General features: G+C 43.8%; 1 protein-coding gene and 1 long non-coding RNA gene across 5 annotated transcripts in view; both read right to left on the minus strand.

Moving 5' to 3' along the window:
• Positions 1-8,592, minus strand: part of POGZ (pogo transposable element derived with ZNF domain) — a 47,571-nt gene extending 38,979 nt beyond the window's left edge. For 2 of the 4 annotated variants that reach the window (XM_081815943.1, XM_081815942.1), the window contains exon 1: positions 8,287-8,591. The gene's annotated coding sequence lies outside the window, so the exon portion shown is untranslated. Of the gene's footprint in view, positions 1-8,286 lie in introns of all 4 variants that reach the window. The other 2 variants (XM_081815944.1, XM_081815941.1) reach the window with 2 other exon arrangements.
• A 7,008-nt stretch (positions 8,593-15,600) lies between these two features.
• Positions 15,601-20,807, minus strand: LOC145721131 (uncharacterized). Its single transcript, XR_014144595.1, has 3 exons — positions 20,702-20,807; positions 20,296-20,387; positions 15,601-15,950 (listed from the first exon to the last, which is right to left on the minus strand). It is a non-coding gene; the product is annotated as an uncharacterized LOC145721131 (long non-coding RNA).
• Between the last annotated feature and the right edge of the window lie 507 nt (positions 20,808-21,314).

The following is a 21,314-nucleotide window of genomic DNA, read 5'->3' on the forward strand; positions in this document are numbered from 1 at the left end:
CCTGCTTGTGTTCCTGCTCTCGCTGTCTCTGTCAAATAAATAAATAAAATCTTTAAAAAAAAAAAAAAGATTTTATTTATTTATTTGACAGAGAGATAGAGAGCACAAGTAGGCAGAGGGAGAGGGAGAAGCAGGCTCTCCGCTGAGCAGAGAGCCGGACGTGGGGCTCGATCCCAGGACCCCGGGATCATGACCTGAGCCGAAGGCAGCCGCTTAACCGACTGAGCCACCCAGGCGCCCCAAATTTTTTTATTTTTTAAATCTAAATTCCAGTATAGTTAACATACCCTGTTGGTTTCAGGTGTACAACATAGTGATTCAATAATCCTATACATTACCCAGTGCTCATCAAGATAAGTGGATTTGTAATTCCCTTCACTTATTTCATCCATTCCCCCCACGACCACCTAGGAATACTCTCTAAATTTCCTTAGAAAGAACAGTTACAGGGCGCCTGGGTGGCTCAGTTGGTTAAGCGAATGCCTTCGGCTCAGGTCATGATCCTGGAGTCCCGGGATCGAGTCCCGCATCGGGCTCCCTGCTCAGCAGGGAGTCTGCTTCTCCCTCTGACCCTCCCCCCTCTCATGCTCTATCTCATTCTCTCTCTCAAATAAATAAATAAAATCTTTTAAAAAATAAAAAAAAAGAAAGAACAGTTACATTAGAGTTATGCGGGAGGGTATATTTATTCTTAGCAAATGCATGAAATATTTAGTGGAAGTGTCATGACTGATTTTCAGGTGGTTTAGGAAACATGCATATTTTGGTATTTTTTTATAGACCTTACTATGTTTAAAAAACATCATGTCTAGGTAATGGGTCCGTTGCCGGTACTCCTTGTATTGTATTCTTTCACTTTTACATGCATGAACTTTTCTTTTTTTTAAGATTTTATTTATTTGAAAGAGAGAAGGCACAAGCAGTGGGGAGCGGGAGAGGGAGAAGGAGAAGCAGGCTCTCTGCTGAGCAGGGAGCCCGATGCGGGGCTCGATCGCAGAACCCTGTGATCATGACCTGAGCTGAAGGCAGATGCTTAACTGACTGAGCCACCAGGTGCCCCCTATGCATGAAATTTTCGTAATAAAAAGTTGGGGAGATCAGATGAATAAGGTAATGTAATGTAATGTAAAACACGGTGACTATAACTGATAACACTATAATTAAAATTTGCTGAAAGTAGAACTTAAATGTTCTCACACACACAAAAAATGTGAGGTGATGAATGTGTTCATTAATTAGATGGAAGGAATCCTTTCACAATGTACATGAAATCACCATAATGTACACTTTAAATATCTTACATTTTGTCAATTATATCTCAATAAAGCTGAAATTTATTTATTTTTTTTAAAGATTTTATTTATTTATTTGAGAGAGAGAGAAATGAGAGAGAGCACATGAGAGGGGGGAGGGTCAGAGGAAGAAGCAGACCCTCTGCCGAAGCCCGCTGCTGGACGAAGCCCGATGCGGGACTCATCCCGGGACTCCAGGATCATGACCTGAGCCGAAGGCAGTCGCTTAACCAACTGAGCCACCCAGGCGCCCAATAAAGTTGAAATTTAAAAAAAAAAAATTGGGGATAAAAACTACCTATTGATATTTTGGTTGTGGTATTTTTATGCTACCATATTCTGCCATTATCTTTTGCCATTTACTAAAACTGGTAACCTTGTTGACTGAATTTTCTGTTAATGTATTCTTATTTCTAGGAGCAATTTTCATATAGATTGTATATACATGCTTTTTTTTTTTTTTAAGATTTTTATTTATTTATTTATTTGACAGAGAGAAACACAGTGAGAGAGGGAACACAAGCAGGGGGAGTGGGAGAGGGAGAAGCAGGCTTCCCGCTGAGCAGGGAGCCCGATGTGGGACTCGATCCCAGGACCCTGGGATCATGACCTGAACCGAAGGCAGACGCTTAACGACTGAGCCACCCAGGCGCCCCAGGATATACATGCTTCTTAAAATGTACATGTTAATTAATGTTAGAAAGAAGACATGAATCTAAGGTGGATTACGCAGGGCTACCAAGGAGGTACTCTAGGAGATGAACTTTGCCATCTTCCATTAATCCAACCCATTATTTGACATCTTGGTAACCTATCTGGTTTCTGTATTTTATAACAGTAATTATACTGACAACATAATTTTTGTGCACTCAGTAGGCTTTACTCAACACTGCAGCTCACACAGGACTGTTAGCAATTCCCAGAGCCTTTTAAGTCTCTGGCATTCATCTATCCATCCACAATATGGGTATACCAAATACATCTTTCTAGAGAGAAGTGAATTAATTATACCTTAATTGTTGGTAAATATGGTAGTCTATACTCAGGTCCTAGCTAATCAGTAAAAGTCTACATAATGGAAAAGCAAGATACAAAGAATCTTTACAAACAACCTGTTATTTAAAAGCAAGAAAAAGAATCCAGCAGATAGACCCATCAGTCCACTTTTGAGGTACTTAATGCGCAGCAAAATTTACCTACCCTCATCTCAAATAATATTAAGAAAACATGTTTTCTACCAAAACTCTCCAGACAGATTTGGCTCTTGAAGATTTGAATTCCTTTAATTTGTCTGGTTCTTTCATAGATGTAAATACCAGGAATGAAGAATTCAGAATTTAACATTTTCAATTCACTGCTAGTACATACCTGCCCATAAATTAAGATAAAAAGAACATGTGGAACAGGAAAAATGTTTTTTTGGTTTTTTTTTTAAAGATTTTATTTATTTATTTGACAGAGAAAGACACAGCGAGAGAGGGAACACAAACGGGGAGTGGGAGAGGGAGAAGCAGACTCCCTGCCGAGCAGGGAGCCCGATGCAGGACTCGATCCTGGGACTCCAGGATCATGACCTGAGCCGAAGGCAGTCGCTTAACCAACTGAGCCACCCAGGCGCCCGGAAAAATGTTTTAAAAAACAAAACATTTAATACACTCTTATTCCAAGGTGAGAACTAAACAATCCTCGAAACAACTGGTGTTTGTTTTCAAGTTAACTCAATTTTTGGCTTTAAAAAAGATTTTTAGAAAACCTATAGGACTAAAAACCTATAGGACATGGCTATGAAACTAATTATTGTTAAATCTGTAAGGAGCTTTTATTTATCCAGTCTTTTGCACGACCTATTTTATCCCTTACAGAATCTAACAGTTGTAAAATCTCACATACAATATTCACAATGTGTTATTTAATAGTGTTAATAATCTAATACTCCCAAACACAAAATATTTTCAATTTATCAGACAGCAAATCTATCAAGAAGCACCCGGATATAAGTCATGTGCTCTTTACTAAAACAACAACTAAAGTAAGCAGTAAATTCCCTATTTTTAAAGGATTAAATATTCAGGAGTCCCTTTCCCACGAAAAGCTTTTCCTCACTGACAGTTATGATATTTCTACTCCCTTGATTTCATTTAACTCTGCTAAATACCAGTAATGTTAGCTTATTTCCCTTTTCTCCTCCCGAGTTACATGTAAAAATATGTTCCTGTGGATATGGCTTCAATATCACAAACCAGAATGCCAAAGAATCTATCAAAATCTTAACATACTGATATGACAAAGGCACCAACCGGCTCTAGGGTTTGTAATTTAAATCAGAAATCTCCACCTTCAACAAAAAGACATATATGCAGAATAAAGACTGAAACATTACCTGGAATGTATTTTACTTTACAGTGATATTGCCAGACATTATTATGTAATTTACACTCATCTCAATGAATTTTCACAGTTGTATGTACTAAGTACTACATTTTACAGATGAGGTTTTAAAAGGAGGTTTAGAGAGATTAAGTACCTTGCCCAAGGTTATAGTTACTAGATAACTGTAATCCAGGCCAGGATTCAAATCAACCCTTTTCTCTAGAATTCTTCCTCAAGCCACTGCTTCTTCCTTTATTAACTCCAACTAATATTTGTAAATTCTTCAGTTCCTAAATGGTGGAGGCAGATCTGGATGATCTCAAAAGCAGAAGCATAGGATACACTGAGTCATTCCCAAGTTTTTTGGTCTTGAGACTTCCTTACAGTCTTAAAATTATTGAGGACCTTAAAGAGTTATTTATGTGGATTACACCTTTTGATATTTACCATACATACGAGACATTAAAACAAAAAAAGTTAAGTACTTATCAATACAATTAACAACAAACCATCAGGTTAACATAAGATTTTCAATTAAAAGTTACTATTTTCGGGGTGCCTGGGTGGCTCAGTCGTTAAGCGTCTATCTTCGGCTCAGGTCATGATCCCAGAGTCCTGGGATCGAGCCCCGCATCCGGCTCCCTGCTCGGCGGGGAGTCTGCTTCTCCCTCTCCCTCTGCCTGCCACTCTGCCTACTTGTGCTCTCTCTCTCTCTGTCAAATAAATAAATAAAATCTTAAAAAAAAAAGTTAACTATTTTACCCAAAATAATCAGAGAATAACATTGTTTTACATTTTTGTCAATCTTTAAGGTCTAGCTTAATAGAAGGCAGTGGGATTCTCATAGCTGCTTAATGCACCCCGCCTGTTGCTGTATGTTGCTTTGGTTAAGTATATAGACTATCTGGCCTCACAGATAGCAGGAAAAGGGAAAAATATTCTAAAAACCTTTTCAGGTAGCTGCCTATATTGACACAATACTAAAACCCAACAAATAGTAGTTTCTTAAAGAATAGTTGCATCTTGGAATCTGAATCCCTATCAATGAACTTTTCCTACTTTGTTACATTAAAATCCACTGGTGTAGGAACACCTGGGTGGCTCAGTTGGTTAAGCATCTGCCTTCGGCTCAGGTAGTGATCCCAGAGTCCTGGGATCGAGTCCCCTCATGGGCTCCTTGCTCAATGGGGAGCCTGCCTCTCCCTCTGCCTGCCACTCCCCCTCTGACAAATAAAATCCTTTTTTTTTTTTTAAAGATTTTATTTATTTGACAGAGAGAGACAGAGCGAGAGAAGGAACACAAGCAAGGGGAGTGGGAGAGGGAGAAGCAGACTTCTGGCTGAGCAGGGAGCCCCATGCAGGGCTCGATCCCGGGACCCTGAGATCATGACCTGAGCCGGAAAGCAAACGCTTAACTACTGAGCCACCCAGGCGCCCCAATAAATAAAATCTTTAAAAAGTAAAATAAAATAAAATCCACTGGTGTACCTTGCATTCTGAAAGGATCATTAACATGATGATTTTGAAACATCATGTAATGGTCACTTGGAAAATACAGATTTACTGAGATGCCCATCCTCCAAATGTTGACATATTTCATTATAAATACAATATAAAAAAGATTTAAAAATCACAGTCATTAACACTGATGTTTTGAGAAAAGGCTTAAAAGGACTGCGAAGCTGTCAAACCTGAGATGTCAACTTTTAACAAATTCTAATTTTCACTCAAATTTTTATCATTAGTAACAAACACTATCAATTGCTTTCCTCAAAATGACAGGCTCACCTCACTGTCAAGAAAATATGTGCCAAACATTAAAGTGTGAAAAACTGTAGTTTGTCAGTCGTTCTTCCAAGTAAAAATGCTGTTCCATGAAACAAGCAGCTCATGGGGCGCCTGGGTGGCTCAGTCAGTATGTAACTGCCTTCAGCTCAGGTCATGATCCCAAGGTCCTAGGACTGAGCCTCACATCGGGCTCCCTGCCAAGTGGGTAGCCTGCTCCTCCCTCTCCCCCCTGCTTGTGTTCCCTCTCTCACTGTGTCTCTGTCAAATAAATAAAATCTAAAAAAAAAAAAAAAAAAAAAGAAACAAGCAGCTCATAACTCAATCTCACAAGTGCTTTTCATTATAAGAAGGATCATACCTCCTTAGGCAGCAAAAGTGCTTTATGCATCCTTCCCATTCGGTCAGATTCTTAAAAATTAAAAAACAAAACAAACAAAAAAACTCCATCTACTCAAGGGTTGAGCTTTAGTAAAAATCACTTTTACTGCTTCATCAAGGACATTCTCACATGGTGTTTCAGGCAACTGCCTTGCTTTGTGCTAAAGCACCACCAGTATTATTACCCAGCTTTGCTTTTGGACCATTGATGCAAATATCACTGGAAAAAAGATAAATAGCATCTTAACATTTTCTTTTTTTTTTTTTTTTTTTGAGACAGAGAGAACGAGAGAGAGAGAGTACATGAGAGGGGGGAGGGTCAGAGGGAGAAGCAGGCTCCCTGCCGAGCAGGGAGCCCGATGCGGGACTCGATCCCGGGACTCCAGGATCATGACCTGAGCCGAAGGCAGTCGCTTAACCAACTGAGCCACCCAGGCGCCCCGCATCTTAACATTTTCTATTTTGAAAAGTTATGACCTCTCAGCTCCCCTGAAAGGGTTGAAGTGTCCCCAGAAGTCAGCGGGCCACATTTTAAGAACTGCTTTCAGGGCCGCCTGGGTCGCTCAGTTAAGCGTCTGCCTTCAGCTGAGGTCATGATCCCAGGGCGCTGGGATCGAACCCCAGCTTCCTGGTCAGTGCAGTCTGCTTCTCCCTCCCCGTCTGCCCCTCCACCCCCTGATCGTGCTCTCTCTCGCTCACTCTCTCAAATAAATAAAATCTTAAAAAAGAAAAAAAAAAAAACTGCTTTCCTAGATTATACCACTGGTTCAAGGTGGGGGTGGAAACGAACAAAATCCTGTTCAACCCAAGAGTCTCCAATCTGTTAGTTCCTTTAGTTTGAGATACACCAACAGGGCTGTTACAACCCTAAGAAGGGGACGGCAATCAAGGACATAAATTGCCATTTAATTGTTATAAGATGATATATTGAGCACTTTTACACTAAACCAGTTAATTCTCAATGTGGTTACCTCAGCCGGACTGCGGGTTAAAAATGTCGAGAAGATGGCACTCCCTATCCCACCCAAAGAGACTTGGGAATGAGGGCCCCAGAACAGCTCTTTCCGCAATCTCCAAGGTACTTTTTATGTATCCCGAAGTTACAGATTGTGGGAACTAGTTCGAATTCACAGTCCAACTTCCAGTCCCAGTCCCAGTTTGCAGTTCCAGGGTCTAGAAATTCAACGTCGTTCATCAGGAAGCAACCCTCCCCGCCCCCGCCATTTCCCCTCCCTCTAGATGGGAAAATCTTCTTTGAAAGTAACACTCCGTTTCTCTGGGGTTTTGAGCTGCGGTGGAAGTGTCTAAAAGAGTGTAGAAGGCTAGGCTACAATCTGCAACAGGAAAGCAGTTGTTCTGAGGTGGTACAACTGTTTCCCAATTTCCGTCTGGAAAACGAGATTGGGCTAATTGACTTCCAAGACTCTCCTCAGCTCTACCTTTTTCTGAGCTGAGAACGTCCAAGAAAAGTGAGCAGAAATATGTCCAGTCATTAACAGTCTGGGGGAATCCCGCGTCTGACGGGAGAGGAAATCAGGGCAACTCGCAGAAAGGAGGAAAAGCAGGTGGATCAACGACATCACTCCTTTCCAGTAGGTGCCGAGAATCTAGAAAAAATAGTCCCTAGGATAAACATGGCGCCCACCGCGGCAGGATATAATCATCAGAAAATAAAGGTTTTCCGCCCCATCCCATCTTATAAATCACGGCGCCAACCCAAAGAAATTTTAGGGCCAAGGGAGGAGACTTTGTAAACTAACTGTAGTGCACTAAGGCTTAGAATGTACTATTGGACCAAGCACAGATTACATAACACAACGGAGCGGCACAGCAATCACTCATTTTCCTCCTCGCGCTCAAAAAGAGCGCCCCACTCCTTCGCCGGCGGGGGCGCGGCGGGAGAACCGAGCGCTACCCCCCCCGGGACATCACCTCGGCGCAGCCTCGCCCCCTCGCCCGCCCCTCCCGCCGCGCCCCGCCGTCTCACAGCCGCCCGCGCCCCCGCCCCCTTCCCCGCGGGCCGCCGCCCGCGCCCGCGCCCGCCCACTCCTCCGAGACGCCTCGCGCCGGGCGTGCGTGTGGACGTCGGGTGTGTGCGGGGCCGTGGGGCGCGAGTGCGCGCGCGCGCGCCGCGGCGGACGCCGGGGGGCGGGGGCGACCGGCAGGCAAGCAGGGGCCACCCGGCCCGGCCCGCTGCACGGCTCCCGCGGCTCCCGGGGCGCACGCACTCACACTCGCGCTCGCGCGCCGCACCCCACTCCCGCCGCCGCCGCGAGCCTTGCCGCCACTCGCGGGGGACGGGGGCGCGCGCCACCGGGCCCCCGCCCCCACCCCTCGCGCACCCGCCCCATCCCCCTCTCATTGTCTCGCCTCGGAGCGCCTCGCCGAGCGAAAAGATAACGGAACCCCCGGGAGAAGGGGGTGGGGAGAGAGAAGGCTCGCCCGCTCCCTCACTCACCTCCCGTGGTCGTCGCCGCCGGTAGTCTGACCCGAGGAAGGCGCCGTCGCCTTAAAGGGACCTTGCACCCGGCGCCGGGAGAAGGGGGTGGGAGCAGGGGAGGGGACGGGGGCTTGGGGGAGACGGCTGAGAGGGAACCGTTGAGAGCTCGTCTCCCCGAGGGTAAAAGGAAACCTCCCTCGGGTTCGAGTGATTTGGGGTGGATTTTTTTCCCGAGGGGGGCGGGGGGGCCCCGAGGGAGGGGGGTGGGGGGGCCAAGGAATGCGGCTCCGTGTACGGGAGCTGGCGCGGGGGAGAGAGACGCCGACTCCCCCCACCGACCCTCTCGCCCCGCGGAGGGATACGTCTCGTCACTTCCGCCCTCCCCCTCTCGTGGCCTTTCAATTGGTTGGAGCGTGTGGCACGTCATGGGCTCATCCTAACCCCTGCCCGGGCTTCTTTTCTAGTCAAGTTTGTCTGGGCCTGCAAATAAATAAATAAATAAAAACATTTTTTTTTTTTAATGAAATAAAGAATAATTAGTTTCAGAAGCAACATCTAAATTTTGGTGAGAAAAATGGGATTTCCAAAGAAAATATTGCCCAATTCACTTGCCTGGACTTTCCAAGGAAATTTTGGGAATCTCCCCACTTTCCACTCAAGGCTTGTACCTAACCAAGAAGGGAACCTCATGCCACAAGCCAGATGGTGAGGCCCAATGGCACCAACAACTGTCATTGGAACAAAGGCAGCAAAATGGCACATACTCTTCCTCAGGAGACATTCAGCCAAGTAGTCTATGGCAGTAGCCTTAAGTGAAGAACTTTTAAAAGCCATTTTTACTCTGAACGCTTCTGGATTCTGGAAAGAAATCACATATATTGCTTATTAAAGTGATTCATGTATGGAAACTGCTTTGAAGCCATTGTCAATAGACTCAGCAGAGGTCCCCAATTCTAAGAAACTGTAGATTCCACATCTGTGCTTTTTGCTCCAATCAAGGCTGAGATGGATAGGCCCAAAGAAATTGATGGGTCCATTCAAGACCATCCACCTGTAATTTTTCCCCAAACAAAAAGTAACCTCTTTTCCAGGTGGCTAAGAAATTTTGTCCTTCTTTACTTCTAGAGTTGATGATAATATTGTAATATTTTCCTTGGAGATGTGAGTATATTGTTGCTCTCTAAGCAATATACAAATATTTGCTCCAAACCAAATGTAAATCAAAGTACTTAGTGCATGACTGGGGAGATTCAGAACCATATTTATTCATTTTTTTATATATGTACACTCCATTCAAACCACCAGCCTGAAAATAGGCCATGGAAGTAGGCATTACAAATTGTGCACCCATGCACATGTGTATACATGATGCCATCGATTTTCATTCCACTTCATCTCATTTCATACCAAGAACATGTGAATGGTTTCAACTTGTCATTTTTAGCAAGAACTTTATTATCTGGATTGAAAAAAATCACTAATCCTTCTGAAAGTACTTCTGAAGCCTTTCCAGACCTGATCTGGAAAAGCCCATGATGGGATTATGGAATCAATCACCAGAAGACAAATTCTACACGAAGCTCAAATCCTATTTTATGCTTTCCTGCAATAATTATAATTCACTATAATGTTATTTGTCTCTGAAATATTCTTGTTGAAATGTATTTTGCCATACTGAAAGTGCCAGCTTATCCTCTCTGCCAATGAGGTCTAGTCCAGCTGACTGTACTGTGCATAGTTGACCAGTAACCATTAGCATACCATACTGAACAGGTGTCATGCATCCATTCACTTATTCACCACATTTTTATTGAGTGCTTTGCTATATGCAAGCACTGGTCTAGGTGCTGGGAGTACAGCAACAAAAAAAGCAAACAAAATTCCTGATTTCATGAAACTTGTACTCTAGTGGGGAGAGACATACAATATATACATAAACAAATTGTTCCAATATCTATTGTTGAATAACAAATGGCCCCCAAACTTAGTGGCTTAGAACAACAACAATTTTATTATCCTTTCATGGTTCTGGGAGGTGATTAAGCTAAGCAGTTTTCACTTGGAGTCTCATGCAGGGGCTGGGGCTGAAATCATCTCAAAAGCTTCCTCAAATATCTGGAAGTTGGTGATGGTTGTTGGCCAGAACAGCTGACTGTTGGCCTCTCCATGTGGCCTGGGCTTCCTCATATCATAGTGGCTGAATTCCAAGATTGAGTGCCTCAAGAAGACTAGGCAGAGTTTATATGGCTTTTTGTGATCTAGCCTCAGAGGTCACAAAGCATCACTTCCACTACACTTAAAGGCTGCCCTTGATTTGAGGCCAGTGGGAAACGTTTCTCAGAGGAAGTAGTAGAAATATCACATTGTAAGAAGAATCTGTGGCATGGGAAATCTTGTTGTGGCCATCTTGGAAACTATAATCTACCACACATCATATCAGTAGATATATAGTAGGTGATAACATGATAGGTGCTATGGATGGGGAAAAGGGCAGGAGAGGGCAAATTGGGAGTGTGGTACAGAGGTGGGGATAGGAAAGTCCTTATTTTATGTGGGGTGGTTGGAAAAGGCTTCATTATTAAGGCGACATTTGAGCGCAGACCTGAAGAAAGTGAAGGCAACTTTAGAAAGTGAAGTCATTGGAGGATTTTGAGCCCAGGAGTGACATGACCTGACTAACATTTTTAAAGGAACACTCTGGCTGCTTTTAGAGAATAACTGAAAGGGAAAAGGAGTATATGCAGGAAGATGACTTAGGAGCCTTTTGCAATAATCCAGGTGAGGTGATGGTGGCCTGGACCGGGTGGGAACCGTGGAGCTGCTGCTTCCTTCAACTGAGTGAGTTCTGCAGTGTGTTGTTTAGTTCTCTGTGACCTATTTTTCTGTAATTTCGTTTGTGTCCTGGAAGACAAGTTTTGTTTGTTTGTTTTTAAGATTTATTTATTTCTTAGGGGGGGAAGGGGCGGAGGGAGAGAATCCTGCAGCAGGGACTCCCCGCTGAGCACGGAGCCCCACTCAACTCTACTCAGGCTCCATCCCAGGACCCTGAGATCATGACCAGAGCTGAAATCAAGAGTCGGCTGCACAATGGACTGAGCCAACAAGGCGTCGTGCTGGGAGAGAGTTTTGACCTATAATGGCTAACAAAATGTGTGAGTGATGGTGTCCTGCCTGCCACAAAGAAATAAAAGAAGAACATCATGCTGAATGTTGAAATGGGAGTTTTTTTGGGTATGGGAGGCACCTTTGAGGAAAGAGTTCAGGAAACAAGGGTAAGGATCAACAATCAGGGAATGGAGCAAGCTCTTTGCATTATAAGAGATGTCCTAACTATGCCACAGCCAGGACTGATCAACTGTTGAATGACTAATTGTTGGAAGAAAGCAGTAGTAGAGACATTTTATAACTTCGGGGGATGTGAAAAGAACTCCACCACCCTGCAACACTAAAGCAACATTTGCAAAAAGACTCTACAGTTAGTGCTCTCCCATTTCCAGAAATGTATTCCCTGTGCTAAAGATGGAATGCCCATATTAATTTGGACAGTGTTGGAACATTTTGCTGTCCTTAGCTGACACACAAGTTTCTCCTAGAGTGAATAGAACTGATAGCTGTGGTCTCTTATACTTGACCCATCTTGATACTGATGGGAAACCAAAGTAGCAGAGCAGATAACCTGAATTAAAACCTTAGAATTCCATTCACATGTGCCTCTACAACATATTAGGGAGGGGTCTGAAAGCCAATCCAGTTTGGTATATTGGAAATTGTACCCTAATACTGCTGCTAAAAAGCTACCCCTCCCTGTCTTCAGTAGCCAACTTAGAAAAATTGAATCCTCTCCATATGGGTTTCTAAAAAAGGTCAAAAGTTAATGGAAGTCCCAAGTTGGGCATTTCACAGTTAGGTAGCCGGAGACTGTTTCTTTTCTACAGTTTATGGAAACACTTATTTGCTTCCTAGGCTTATGGTTTCTGCCACGAGTTGAAAATTAGAACCACCTGTAGCTTGGAGAGTGTCAAGGCAGAGAGACAAATGATTTCAACATGTTTTCAAAAGCAGTGATCCATGGGTGCCCCTCTGCCCTTGTTTTGCTAATATCCAGACCCAACACCCACTGCTCAGGTTCAGTGTGAAGCTGACCCATAGTTGTCAGCGTGGGGAGTGGAGAGGATTGTGAGGTCAGTCCAGGCAGAAAGCAGCTTCAGTGGGGGACAATGCCAGGTTTCTTTAAAATGAACATCTTGCTCTCTGCAACATACACTCAGGGTGGTCAAACCTAGGAACTCAAAGGAAGCTACTCATTCTGCAAGATGTGAGAGCTAGAAAAACAGTGCAGAAATTTTCACCATCAGAACATCTCCCAGCCCCAAAAGATCAACAGCTGATTGCACTGAACCTGGGAGTCAAGTCCACACATACGAGTGGGAATATATGCATAACGTGATGGGATATGCCTAACTTCATGGGGAAATCATTGTGACATAAAGGGCAAGTGATCTATGTTTGACCAGTGACAAATAAAAAATGGGGAACCCAGAGGCTGCTGCTAGGTTGTATTTAAAAATATTATGTGCGGGGCGCCTGGGTGGCTCAGTTGGTTAAGCGGCTGCCTTCGGCTCAGGTCATGATCCCAGGGTCTTGGGATCGCGTCCCACGTCGGGCTCCCTGCTCAGTGGAGAGTCTGCTTCTTCCTCTCCCTCTGCCTGCCTCTCTGCCTACTTGTGCTCTCTATCTCTATCTAAATAAAATCTTAAAAAAATAAAAAATAAAAATATTATGTGCTACCTCTTTATGCTTAGAAGAGCTGAGGACTTTCCTAGGGGCTCAGAATATTCTCAAGAGGTGAGAAATAACTGGAGGAAGTTTTTAGACTGGATTTCTAAACTAAACGTTGCTGGGGTGCCTGGGTGGCTCAGTTGGTATGTGACTGCCTTCAGCTCAGGTCATGATCCCAGGGTCCTGGGATGGAGCCCCACATCGAGCTCCCTGCTCTGCGGGGAGCCTGCTTCTCCCTCTCCCACTCCCCCTGTTTGTGTTCCCTCTCTCACTGTCTCTCTCTCTGCCAAATAAAGAAATAAAATCTTTAAAAAAAAACCACAGGTCTCATCTTTAAAAAAATAATAAAGTAAAATAAAATAAACGTTACTCGTTAGCTTTCAGTAAAAAGCAACTGAAGGTCTCTGCCTTCCAAATATATTTTGCGAGAAATGGATGAGCAGCAATTTCATCAGTCATCAAGACTTTTCTGTGAGTTGCTGTATGATTTCATGGAAGGTAATAATTTAGTTAAACTTTGAATTAAATTAATATTATTTAAGAGACACCCAGAAGCAAAGCTACATTTGTTTCATCTAGGTTGTTGCTACGGAGTTGAGCAGGTATGATTATCAAGTAATTAAACTGATTCCATAAAGCTTCGTGGAAAAATTAATTGGATTACTTTATAGACACATTTGTTATGTGGTTTGTTCACTATAATAGATTGCAAAGTACAATTTAATTAAAATTTCCTTTTTTTCTCTAGGATACATTCTTTTCTAATTTAGCAGTGTTTGTATTTTATTATAGTCATGAATAATTTCCAGAACACAATTGCAGACATTAAGCAACTTGATTCATTCTTCTGAAGGACAAGAGGATTAACATCATTGTTTTACAGAGAGGAGACTCAGGCTCCAGAATTTAGTTGTTTTTTTTTTTAAGATTTTTATTTATTTATTTATTTGAGACAGAGAGAATGAGAGAGACAGAGAGCACACGAGAGGGGGGAGGGTCAGAGGGAGAAGCAGGCTCCCCGCCGAGCAGGGAGCCCGATGCGGGACTCGATCCAGGGACTCCAGGATCATGACCTGAGCCGAAGGCAGTCGCTTAACCAACTGAGCCACCCAGGCGCCCCCAGAATTTAGTTTTAAAGGTTTCTGGTGTAGATAGGTGATCACATCCTTTGGGGTGTCTTCTTATTCTTGAGTATGTACAGTAGGAGTAAGAGGTAGCAAGAGGGCCATCTCCTAAGACAGCCAGAGATTCTTTTTTTTTTTTTTTTAAGATTTTACTTACTTATTTGACAAAGAAAGACAGCGAGAGAGGGAACACAAGCAGGGGGAGCGGGAGAGGGAGAAGCAGGCTTCCCGCTGAGCAGGGAGCCCATGTGGGGCTCAGTCCCAGGACCCTGGGGCCATGACCTGAGCCCAAGGCAGACGCTTAACGACTTAGCCACCCAGGCGCCCCCAGAGATTCATTTTTAATGTCTTTTGTATTGCTGAGACATAAAGTTAGTAAGACCTGAAAATGTGAAAGTGCCAAGATTCACCAATTTAAAATAATTTTATAGGAGCAAAATGATTAAGCCTTCATTCATCCAGGAAATTGTTCTCATTTCTACTCTTGGGTGTAAATGCATTGGTGTGGGGGCGCCTGGGTGGCTCAGTCGTTAAGCGTCTGCCTTCGGCTCAGGTCATGATCCCGGGTCCTGGGATCGAGCCCCGCATCGAGCCCCGCATCGAGCCCCGCAATGGGCTCCCTGCTCATCGGGAAGCCTGCTTCTCCCTCTCCCGCTCCCCCTGCTTGTGTTTCCTCTCTCGCTGTGTCTCTCTCTGTCAAATAAATAAAATCTTAAAAAAAAAATAAATAAACGCATTGGTGTGTAAGTCCTCGTGAGTCAGGTGTAATATGAGTTTCTTCTTTCCTATGCACCCTGCTTCCTGGGAGCCTCTGGTCTCTGCTTCTCCAATTCAGAGATCTTATTCCTAATCTAGAAAAGTGGATCTTAACCTTTTCTACATTATGAACCTCTTGAAAATCTCTATGAAAGCTATGGATTATCTCCCTATGAAAAATGCACATTGGTACATGGATGTAAAATTTTGCAAATACTTTCAGGCTTGAAGCCCATTTGTGTGCTTCTGTATGAACCCCAGGGAAAGAATCTCAGGCCCTGGGTTCATTGGACAAGATCCTTCACTCCCTGTCTTCACAGAGAAGTGATATATTTCTCAGCAATAAAGGTGTGTTGTCATTGTCCTGGTGAAATCCAGGGTATATTAGGCAATGTGGGGCTTGATCCCAGGACTCTGGGATCATGACCTGAGCTGAAGGCAGACACTTAACCGACTGAGCCACCGAGGTGTCCCTTATTATTAGTTCTTAAGATATTCTATACCATAATGCAACTATTTTATGGAACATGATAAAATTTGACTACATTCATGGATAACAGGCTCCTATTCTGATTCTTTCCCAGATTTCCCACCTTAAAGTATCTCCTGGAAATAGTTTGGATCTTGAGCAAAAGTATCTTTTACAAAAATTGCTAGAAGTAATAACTTCCAAGAAATAAGTAGTTTATTATCTTTAATCAGCCAAATGTTCAGTAAAAGCCTATTATTTCTTCCATATATTAATGAACAAAACAGCAAAGAAGGTAACAATATTACCAAGTGCAAATGTGTGTGGTCCAGATAATTACAGAATAGAACACATAAAACAATGCTGTGTGAGACAGACTGTATGTTCTGGAAAGAGAAAGGAAAGCTCTGTGCAGGTTCAAGTCTTCAGAGAAAGCTTCTTGAAAGGAGTGGGGCTCAGATCTCGTCTTGAAGCATGGTTAGAATATGGATAAATGAGGGAAGGGAAGAGGGCATTTCAAGTGGACAACAGAATGAGCAAGGTACTGATCAAACCTATAAAGGTAAATAAAATATTAGGTTGATTAATAATATAAAATCTCTGAAGGTTTTTTTGTAGGCAAAAAAAGCAATCTAATATCAGCAATTTTCTGTTTTCGAATTAATACAAGTGGCATTTATGGAGTGGTACACTGGAAGTTTCAACTGTATGGGAGTTGAAGGGAGAGAGAATCTCTCAAGCCCACTCCACTTTGAGCGTGCAGCCAAATCAGGGCTCCCTCTCCCAACCCCAAGATCATGACCTGAGCCAAAACCAAGAGTCAGACGCTTAACTGACTGAGCCACGCGGGCGCCCAGTAATGTTTTCTTTTTTACACTGAGTGGTAGGTACGTAAGTTCCTTATATTACTTCTTATTTCTTGTGGTTCTTAAATATTTTACAATTATCTCATTAAAATAATTTAAAGAAAAATAAAATAAAATAATTTAAAGAAGAGCAAAAAAGGAAGTTAAATCTTATCAAATAATTTATTTTTTTATTATTATTTTTTTAAAGATTTTATTTATTTGACAGAGAGAGACACAGCGAGAGAGGGAACACAAGCAGGGGGAGCGCAAGAGGGAGAAGCAGGCTTCCCGCGGAGCAAGGAGCCCGATGCGGGGCTCGATCCTAGGACCCTGGGATCACGACCTGAGCTGAAGGCAGACGCTTAACGACTGAGCCACCCAGGCGCCCCAATCTTATCAAATAATTTAAGCAATCCCTTTAGGTTACTTTTAGGTAACACTCATTCTCTTTAGGAAAATACCCTTGGAGATGCCTGGGTGGCTCAGTCGGTTAAGCATCTGCCTTGTCTCAGGTCATGATCCCAGGGTCCTGGGATCGAGTCCCACGTTTGGCTTCTTGCTCAGCGGGAGCCTGCTTCAAGGTCTGCCTGCCCGTCCCCCTACTTGTACTCCCTCTCTCTCTCTCTCTCTGGCAAATAAATAAATAAGATCTTAAAAAAAGAAAGAAAGAAAAAGAGAAAGAAAGAAAGAAAGAAAGAAAATAACACTTGGTTTTCTCAGTATTCTCAGATCTTCACTTTTTTCTCCAGTTTTCCCCCAAATGGTTTAGGGGGCAAGCACAGCTTATGCGACTGTATGACAAAGGAGACAATCCAAGAGACCCCTAAGTGCAATGTGGACTGTTCTGGCCTTTGGGACATTGTCCCTTTCCCACGAGGCCACTGCTTGTCCTGCTGGTATTGACAGCTGAAAGATACAGTTCCAGACCATGTGGATATAACTTGTGAGCTGGCCTTTGGTTGCTCAGGCCTCATGACTGACAGCCTCCCCTCAGCTCTCTGGCTCTGCAGATCCTACAAATAACAGTCTGTCTCTGAGGTCCATTAGGCTTGGCCCTGGTTGGTGGAGGCAGGTAATCCACTCTGCAGGCTTCACTACTGTGTCACCTTGCTCTAGCTTGCTAAGGTCACCTCCAACAAGTTCCTCAGCCAGATACTGTGGCTCTCATTGACAGCTTCCCAGGAAAGCCAGACCCCAGGGCCTTTGGTCTGAGTACACTTTTACCTGATGTGTTATGCCAGAGGAAGATACAGAGCATAGCAAAAGGGAGCAAGTCCCTGCTATTCCCTCCAATCACATGATGTACCTAGTCATTTCTATTTGAGAGAGAGAGCATGAGCAGGGGTGGGAGGGGGGAGAGAAACAGACTCCCTTGCTGAGCAGGGAGCCCTATATGGGGCTCCATCCCAGGACCCTGGGATCACAACCTGAGCTGAAGGCAGACACTTAACTGACTGAGCCACCCAGGCACCCATCTCGTCATCTCTAGACAGAAGTCTGGAAAGGAGAAATCGGGACATCTGACAGTTTTCCCTTCCCCCCTTATTCTCTCTCCCACTCTTTCTTCCAATTATCCCCCAGGACCAACAAACATAGGCTTCCCTGCCTTCCCCCACTCTGTGTCCTTCTACCTCTGAGCAGCAGACATCACGGCCTGGCAGTCATACCCTTTGGGAGAACTTCCTGAGTTAAGTCCTCCAAGCTGGTATCTTCAGGGAGTCAAACAGACTTTTTTTTTTTTAATCTTGAAAGGAATTTAGGAAATCTTCTTTCAAGCCACTAACCTGGCTTAGAAACTTCTTGTTTTGCTATAAAGTTCTATTTTGAATGTCAGAAGCTGAATATCTCAGTATTTTCCCCCCTTCCTTCTCTAACAAATCCTTATCTTCCTCAAGCAGATGGATGCCAAGGACCAATTAAGGATAAAGTCATTTATTCATAAAGGAACAAGGAAAGTACACTGTTTTTCAAAATAATACTTTTCTTTTTTAAGATTTTATTTATTTATTTGACAGAGAGAGATAGCGAGAGCAGGAACACAAGCAGGGGGAATGGGAGAGGGAGAAGCAGGCCTCCCGCCGAGCAGGGAGCCCGACGCGGGACTCGATCCCAGGACCCCGGGATCATGACCCGAGCCGAAGGCAGACGCTTAACGACTGAGCCACCCAGGCGCCCCCAAAATAATACTTTTCTAATTGCACTAAAATTCTCTCCATCCCGTTCCTCTCCTTCATAGATCTCCTACGATTGCCCCATGACAGATCAAATTCCAAGATTTATTGCCAGGGTGATGCTCAAAATGTTGAACAACCAGCTGAATAGCATCGCTGACCCATGATGAACACATAGAGGAAAGAGAACCAGTTAAGTCAGTTCCCAGTGTTTGCTCTTCCTCTCTCCCAAGGCACATCTGTGTATAGCTTGGAGAATGTTTTACCCAGGGGCTCTTCTTCTTCAGCTGGTGTTTGGAATGACCCCCTCCTGCCTGGTAGGCAAGATCTGTGGAGTGTGCCTGGTGCCAGTTAACAAGGCGTGACTTCAAGGAACATAAATATCTCATTGATGTCACAACTGCCTTTTAGGCAGGAGGTCTCTGGGGGAAAATGTTCAGGTTCAATATTCAGGAAGTCAGCGAAGAAAAGTGAAAGGAGAGCCTGGTGGTAGTTGAAGAACCATGCCAAGCACTAGCTAGCACCTCACTTAACCCTATCTAAGCTTAATGTCTTCAACTGTGAAACAAGGTTAAAGAGAATTTACTGACCTAATGCATGTAAGATGCTTGGTACAGAAAAGTGTTGAGTCAATGTCAGCTATTAATGTAAACCTGAGTAATGTTTATTATTACAAGTATTTTATTATTGTTGCTGTTACTGGGCCAGCATCTCACTAATGACTATGAAGAGTATTTCCTCGCCATCAGCACCCTTAGCCACACATACCTGTGGGACTTTTGATACAAATATCGAATTAAAGAAAATGGCAGGAATGAATGAATGAATGAATGGAGCCTGTGTATCGCCAGCAACAGGGTAGTAAAGATAGAAAACTCAGTCACAGACCACGCCCCTGTTTGGCATAAAAGAGAGCTTCCCCTATAGTGAGAAGGAACAAAGTCAAATTCAAGCACTACTGCCTTTCATATTATCTATACAGGTATAAAACTTTTAAAATAAGCAATAAAGGAAAAAAATACATATTTTAAATTAATATAAATTAAAATAAACTAGATAAGGGGAATATTTGATTACATAATATCACAGCAACCCAGGCTTTCTGGAGGGTCTTCAGACACATTTGGAATGTGGCCATAAGTCTGAGTCACAGGATAGAAGAGGGGAAAAAGGGGAGCTTGGCAGAACTGCCTTCATATTTTAAGTTATAGCTTTCTTTACTGAAATAATAGCTTTAAGGAGATAAATTATTCACCAATCATTAATAACAGACGCTGAGATGGGAAGATAATAAGCAAGAAAGATAATTAAAGCCTGTAGTCTTTAAAATGAAGTATAGAGGCATAAATTGGATGACTTTTCAAAGCTTTCCAGTCTAATCATCCTAAAATAATTCTGTCTAGTGCTGAGGTTTTCAAACATTTTTCAACATTTTGACCTCATACATGCAAACACACACAATTTCCACCTGGTACATGCAAACATATACAATATTCTCTCACCATACAGGTTTCATTTTTTTTTTTAAAGATTTTATTTATTTATTTGACAGAGAGAGACACAGCAAGAGAGAGAACACGAGCAGGGGGAGTGGGAGAGGGAGAAGCAGGCTTCCCGATGAGCAGATAGCCCGATGTGGGGCTCGATCCCAGGACCCTGGGATCATGACCTGAGCCGAAGGCAGACGCTTAAGGACTGAGCCACCCAGGTACCCCGATACAGGTTTCATAAAAGAATATTGATCCTTACTATGTAATACTTTCTTTCCTTCCTTCTTTCCTCCCTCCCTAATATTCTTCTCAAACCGATTTGCCACTCACAGTTTGAAAAATACAGGTCTAGTGGGTTTTCTTAAATATTTCTGTAGGTTGTTTACTCACCAGAATTCAGCGAACTGTCCCAAAGGGCAGTTTCAAGGTTTGACTTTTGTCTCTAGGATTTAAGAAGTCATTCCCAGGGGACCTTGGTTCCCCTATAGGACAGACAAACATGAGAATCAATAGAACGAACGAACTGCAAGGTCTAAAGACAAGAACCATTTGTCTAGTGGAATCTATTTTATATTATTTATTATTAATTTTAAAAAAATCTCCATCTTAAATATTTAGCACCACAGTGCACCTTTTACAACTAACCCAACACACAACTGCGGTTTGGGAGCCCAGCTATTCATTTCCATGCAAGAGAAGCCTCTCTCCCAAAGCCAGGCTCCCGCGGGTCCCGCTGGCGCCCCAGCCCTTCTCCGGCCTCAGGTTAACTTTTCCCTCCAGTTTGGTGGAAGGTTACCTTAGAAGAAAATAGTCCCCACCGTCTAAAAACTTTTCAGGGGGAAAGAGGGCGTTGGACGTGCGAGTGGCTGGGCTGCGCGGGCAGGGGCCGGGGAGCCGGGACCGGCCGGCGGGGCGGGGCGGGGCGGCGGCGCCAGGCGGCGGGCGGCGGGGGCGGGCCGGCGGGGAGGGGAAAAGAAAACCTGAAGTCCCGGGAGGGGCAGCGTCGGCCTGCGCGCCTCTGGTGAGCGCCCGCCGCCCGGGAGGGGGCGCTGGCGGTCGGGGAGCTGAGGATGGGGCCGACATCTCCCTGCCCCACCCCACCCCCACCCCCGGGGGAGGTTTAGTCTCCGGTCGCCTAGAGCCGCCTTTTATTGATAATTTCTTTTTGTCGTCGTCATCTCTTGGCCTCAGACTGCGTTAAGGGAGCCATATTGAGAGTGCAGAAAATGAGGTAACCTGGAGAAAAATTAAAATGTGATTTAAAAAATAGAGTTTTTCCTACTTTCTTTTTCTCTCTCAAATTACTTTACATGTAAGTTACATTTGGAAAGGACCCAAGGTCAGGCTTTCCAAGGCTCTGTCTTCTGCCCTCACCTGACACTTAACATAAGATTTTGGTGTGATGGTAA

This window comes from Leptonychotes weddellii, chromosome 4 (genome assembly GCF_054177405.1).
Source record: "Leptonychotes weddellii isolate Sample4059 chromosome 4, ASM5417740v2, whole genome shotgun sequence".
Classification (NCBI taxonomy): domain Eukaryota; kingdom Metazoa; phylum Chordata; class Mammalia; order Carnivora; family Phocidae; genus Leptonychotes; species Leptonychotes weddellii.